The sequence below is a fragment of the Leptonychotes weddellii genome, chromosome 8 (assembly GCF_054177405.1).
Source record: "Leptonychotes weddellii isolate Sample4059 chromosome 8, ASM5417740v2, whole genome shotgun sequence".
In the NCBI taxonomy this organism is placed as follows: Eukaryota; Metazoa; Chordata; class Mammalia; order Carnivora; family Phocidae; genus Leptonychotes; species Leptonychotes weddellii.
Window position 1 is genome coordinate 38,670,932 of NC_138376.1, and position 6,369 is coordinate 38,677,300.

The following is a 6,369-nucleotide window of genomic DNA, read 5'->3' on the forward strand; positions in this document are numbered from 1 at the left end:
GTGGTTTCCTTAAGCTGGAGGCCATGATACATATTTTATATGTATTATCTCATTTAATCATCATGACAACCTCATACATTGGTTATTGCTATGTACAAGTTCCACATAATTATAAGTCTCCTAATTGTAAATATGTTTCAAATGTTTCATATAAGGAAATTGAGGCTGAGGGAGGTTAAGTAATTTTCCTACTATCCAAGAAAGTAAGTGGCAGATCTGGAATTCACACACATCTGTCCCACTCCAAAAGCTCATGTCTGTAGTCAAAAGACAGACTGCTTCCAAATACCATTTCATCACTCAACTCAGATGTGCGAGCCAATGAGAAATTCTTGACATGTCTCTGTGAGCTCCAGATACATTATGTTCCTGATATTTATATAACAAGAGGCAATGGGACAATCTGTTCTTCCTGAATCTATGTTGATTCCTAGGGATTTCCTCTTTCCCTTCCAGAGTATGTGACTAACCACTCTGAGAGCCTAAACTATCATTTTTCTGGCTAAACAATAGCACGAGTCCCTACCTGTGGTTTTCTCTCTTTCTGAAAAATGAAATGTTTTCCAGCCTCTGCTATTAGCCATTGCTTCCCTTTTGCATATTTTATCAAATGTTACTGGCCATAATTTCAAGATCAAAACCACAAACTCTTTTAGTACATTAGGATGTAATTCTTCTACACTTAGATGCTTGACCTCTTTCAAAGTGCCAATTAGGTACTATTAAAATTACATCCTCGGGTGCCTGGGTGGCTCAGTTGGTTAAGCGACTGCCTTCGGCTCAGGTCATGATCCTGGAGTCACAGGATAGAGTCCCGCATCGGGCTCCCTGCTCGACAGGGAGTCTGCTTCTCCCTCTGACCCTCCCCCCTCTCATGCTCTCTCTCTCTCTCATTCTCTCTCTCAAATAAATAAATAAAATCTTAAAAAAAAATTATATCCTCTTTCTAGAGCTGTATTCTTATCCTTTCTTTGTCTGCTTTCTTCTCAGATGATATTCCTAAAAACTCTGTGTGTGTGTGTGTGTGATTAGTATTTATCAAAAGATCGGGGTCAATTCTCTTAAACTTTCCCCTAGAGAGTCCCAGAGAGTTGAGATTTTGTTGTAACATGTTCAAAAAGGAACACTTCATTTTAAACTTTTCTTTAATTACTATTTGATGTTTTCGTAAATCTCATAAAGTCCATTCCTAAGGAAGAAAATTGGGTTATCACCCAGTAAATCTGCTTCATTTTATAGATAAGAAAACTGAGATCTGGAAAGGTCAAAGGACATGCCCATGGTGGCATATCTGATAAGTGGAAGAAACATCTTATGTTAAGGGAGTAAAAAGTCATAAAATGAATATCATTTTTTATTTTTATCAAAATGCATAAATGTGAATTTTAGCAAGTAGTTCCATGGTAATGTTAATTTCTCCCAAATGTCCCTTGTACTTAAGAGACATTTCAGTCCTGATGTTATACATTTTATGTGTTTATTCATGCTTTAAAGGTTATATTTCTGCTCTACATCTTCCCACGTCTTTATTTGCAAATTTTTACTTACAGATATGTATTGGTCTATTGGTTGCATTTTGAAACCAAATTGTTTAGTGTTCTCACCCTTTGAGATTGTTCCTTCTTAAAGCAATAATATGGAAAATGTCCACAATGATGGAAATACCTGTCCTCCCGCATTAGTCACGCCAGGGAAAGCACACACCTCTCACATTTTGTATATGAAATATCCCTTAGTCTTGGGAACAACTGTGCTGTGGCTGTTTGCATCATTTACTCCAACTCCCCATCTTCCGTTTCTTAACCTCTTTATCTCCAGGAGATAGAAATTTGAAAATTGTCCCCTTGGCAACTTCATACCCCCGTAATTAAACAGAAAAGCCTAAGGACTTCAGAGCATCTAAAATATGTGATAAAATTACTACTACTCCTTAAAAGTCCAAAAGAAAGTAGGAGTTTCTACAGTCGCAGTGATTTTCATTCTTACAAGTGATTTCAACTAAATATCACTTTACAAATTCACAAGTGCACAACAGTTTTAATATTGCAGTTAAAATAATAAATGCTATTTCCTTTCCAATGTTTGCCTCACTCTATATAATCACGAAGAGTCAATAGTCACTTTGTGTAGTCACGAAGAGATAATATCGTCTTCGTTTGATTTTTTTAAATGCTCCTGTGGAAGAACTAGCTCCTCCTATTTTGTTTCCTCAAACCTAGACCACTGCAACCTATGTGGTAGCAAAGCCTTGTATATCCAAGGACAGGTGCTTGAACTGTGTTTTCACACATTTGACAGTAATTTTTCCAAATTGATGTTAAAAATATATGATCAAGGGGCACCTGGGTGGCTCAGTCGGTTAAGCGTCTGCCTTTGGCTCAGGTCATGATCCCAGGGTCCTGGGATGGAGCCCCACATCGGGCTCCTTGCTCAGCAGGGGTCTGCTTCTCCCTCTCCCTCTGCTGCTCCCCCTGCTTGTGCTCTCGCTCTCTGTCAAATAAATAAAATATTTAATATATATATATATACATATGTGATCAAGATTCTCAAAAAACTATGATCATGAGAAAGCTTCAAGATAGAAAGGTGTTAGAAAAATAGAGTCAGGCTGTCACCAATAAAAACTGCAACTGCCATGTCTTATTAACCAACTTGGTGGAGAATTAATGGTTCTGATGGGTGAGAGGTGAGAGTGGAATCTGCGCATGTCAGAGTAAGTCAGTGCTCCCTTTTCTCTCCTCCTTTGCCTGTTTGTAAATCCAGGACAAAAACAACTCTGGAAAAACTTAATCCAAAAATACTATCATCTTAATTTCAGAAGGAAGGGAGGAACGAAGGAAGACAGCCTCATGGTGCTGTGAGGAAAGTGCTCAGTACATAGAGGACGTAAATTGGTATTTCCACCCCCAATTTCCAACAGGGCCCTTACCTGAGGCCCTGGCACCTAGACTGAGAAAGGTCAGGGTCTTGACTTGGCACAATAATCCTAATTCTAAGTCTTGGCTTTTTCCATTTTATTATTCTTGTGTTAGTGGATGATTAAAAAAAAAAAAAAAAGGAATCCCAGGTGGTCCAGGTAATGTGTAAAAGAAAAGGTAGTCCATCAGGCAGCTAGCTGCAAAGGGAGATAGTTTATAAACCTGAAATCCTAGGTGCTAAGGTGAAGAATAGGAGAAAGAAGAAGTCTGAGAAAATTAGTTAATTCATAATTAGATTTTTAGAAAAAAGGAGACGTGAGAGTGCTAGTAGTTGATCTTGAATTAATATAATGTTATTTTTCAGTAACACTTTTTATGAGACATTATAAACCTACTCGAAAGCCACCAGCAGAGGGCTCTATCCTAGGTGCATTAGCTTTCAATTACTGCCGCCTACGTTTACCAGAAAATACTCCCTCCATTTGAGACTGAGAAAAGGAGGGCATTATTAACTCTCCTCTCCGCTCTTATAAACTGAAATAAATATAAGTGAAAGGGGGAAATACGAATATAACTATCTTGAATGTCTCCAGCAAGCTTTTTACCTAGGCGACCGGGTGCGTGCCCTGAAATAGAAATATAGGCACAAGGCAGGACGAAACGAAAAGTGAAATGATGAAAATGCATATTTTACTCGTTTATCTTCCTTTTCAAACCAAAGTTTGTTTAGCCTTTACGTTTGCTTTGTTTTGCATTTATTAAGTCCTCCCGGGGATCTTTTCCTACCTCATGTGATTGGAGGTTAAAGCGAAATGCGTAAGAGCAAAGCAAAGCAGGCTCAAGTAAGGAAAATTTTCTCAGTAGAGAGAGATTGAGTTTTTATTTGTACATTTTTGAGACTTTTGAACCTTTTATATCTTGAAATAATCGCTTCAAAAATTAGTAGATATAATAAGAATTGAACTTTTAAAACGCTTTTAGCGATAACAGGTTTTCAAGAGTGGAAAGAAATCGCTAAAAAATAGAGCGGTCGTGCAGGATTTGCTTGTATAAAATCCCGACAGAGGGCGCTGTTGCCCGTTCGATGACTGAGCGTAAGCCTCCCAAGGAAAGATTTCCCTTGCAATTTCTAGGATTTTTTTGAATAATGCCCACGTTGAAAAACTGACGCGGGTTTTAATTATCGTTATGTACTTCTTTGCATATCTCTTTATATATGTGTATATATTTTTAAATTTATGCTTCGTTCTTAATAAAACCAGATTGGTTTTTTTTCAGTTTTCCTAAATAATTTATATAAATTTTAACTAAATATTTCAACATGTTTCTAATCTTAAAAATACCTAATATTAGAAAAAAATTCAATTACATATGCAAATTTTTAAATTATACATATACAATGCTATAAAATAGCTATGCTAATAATATATTTTAAATAGTTTTACATATAAAAGTATCTTCATGGGTTTTTTTTCTTGCTTTAAGCTTTAGAGTTTATTTATTTTAGACTAATCAATGATATACCAGAACGATTTAAAAGATTTTAGAGGAAAAAATTTTTTTCAAATGCGTTTTATTTGGGTTGGAGTGATCTTTAGATTTAAAAAGATAATGGAGTTATTGACTTGAAAGGAAAAAGACAATTATTCTCATTAATAAATTTGTGTCTAGAGCATCTGAATTTCCAAGTCTATAATATCTGCCACTGATTTTAATTCTGGAAAGGGTGGGAAGGAATGGTAAAACCGGTACCAAGTCCTACCACACAATGAAATTAGAAAGAATGCCTTCCCATGTCCAAACCAGCTCTGGGGGCAAAGAAGAAATCTTTGCTCACGCTCCCAGTGGGAAATCTGTATAGATTTTGTATGGTTTAAGATGTTAATATTTAAAGTAGAGGAAAAGAAGAAGGAAGGAGGGATAACAGGATGGAAGGAAGAAAAGAAGGAGGGAGAGAGGAAGGGCAGGAAGGAGGGAGAAAAGGAAAGGCGAAACATGAAAATTACAACTGGAAATGAAGAAAAAAGGGTTTATTCCTGAAGTTCTTTCTGAAGCACCTTTGCACCTTTTTTTGTGTTCCTTTTATTGGACTTATCGTTAAGAAATCAAATCAAAAGCCTGCAGAATTTTTCGTTCTGCATTATATGAAGCTTCTCCTTGGTTTTTATCGAGCCCACCGCGGTTGTCCGGAGCCCTCTCCTGGAAGAGCGTCCGTCGCGGCGCGCACAAGGCAGCGCTCAGCAGTCGTGAGATTCACAGACAATCGCCCTTTGCAGATTCACTCTTATCAGGTTTAATAACTTCCACCCCAAATTGCCCCGGTCACTCCTCATTCCCTCCTGTCATTTATTTTCTGCCCCAGGGGCAGAGATCCTCCACTGCATTTCCCTTCTGGCTGTGGGAATCCTCCCGTACCCTGAAAGGGAGTAGAAAAATAGAGGGGGTGGGAAAAAGAGGAATGAGGTTGAGTATTCACTTTGTGATGAAATTCAGAAACCCTGTGCCTTAAAGGGCGCCCATTTTCAAGGTTTGGTTAACTTTGTTATTGTTGCTGTTTATGTGTTCCTTTTTGGAAAAAAAAAAAAAAACCTACACAATTCACCTCCCTAAGGGAAAAAAAAATACACTAAAAACAAAAAAAAAATCCGTACATACTAAAATATTTTTCACTATCTCTTTGAAGAACATTTTGCTTAAATCTTCCAAAGGTTCAGGTGAACATTTCTTGACTGTCCATGATTAAAACCACTTAAAAGTTATAGACAACAGATGCAAATATAATGTCCTATGCCTCTGCAAAGAATTAACAGTGTGCAAATGTGTGTTCCCAACATCTGAAAAAAAAAAAAAAACCGCTTCATAATATGGAGCCTCTAGCCAAGGCACAAGGAATTCGTTGAAAATGCACACAAACAACCCTTAAAACGACAAACAAGACAGACTGAGGTGTTCATACACTATTTAAGTTTCTAAATGTGTAGGGCAAAAATGACCAAAAAATATTAGAAATGGTCACTGTGGTGAGCTGGCTTTTGTTGTTGTTGTTCTACACTGATAGAGGTACAGTTAAAAAAAAAAAAAGTTTGTAGACATTGATACAGAGAGATTGCCCTAAAAAAATCCCCAAATCCAGCTTTCAAAATACCCTCCTGCTGAACACACATGAATAGGAGCTTTTGTGTATAAAAATCTCAGTAATGGTCCCCCTTTTAAAATCTACATAGAAAATGGGGGACTGTTGGCCCCCTGGTTTCTCATTATGAATTGTAAAGACTTTAGTCAGTGGCTACAATGATTCATCATTTTCCATATAGAGGTTTTTAAATGTGTATATTTATATTAATCACACTGAACAACTATCTCTCCTTTAAATGGATGTTTAGAGCCTGTAGACTCTGCGTGACCCAGGGGTGCTTATATAACTCAATGTGGGTGTCTGGGTGTAAATACG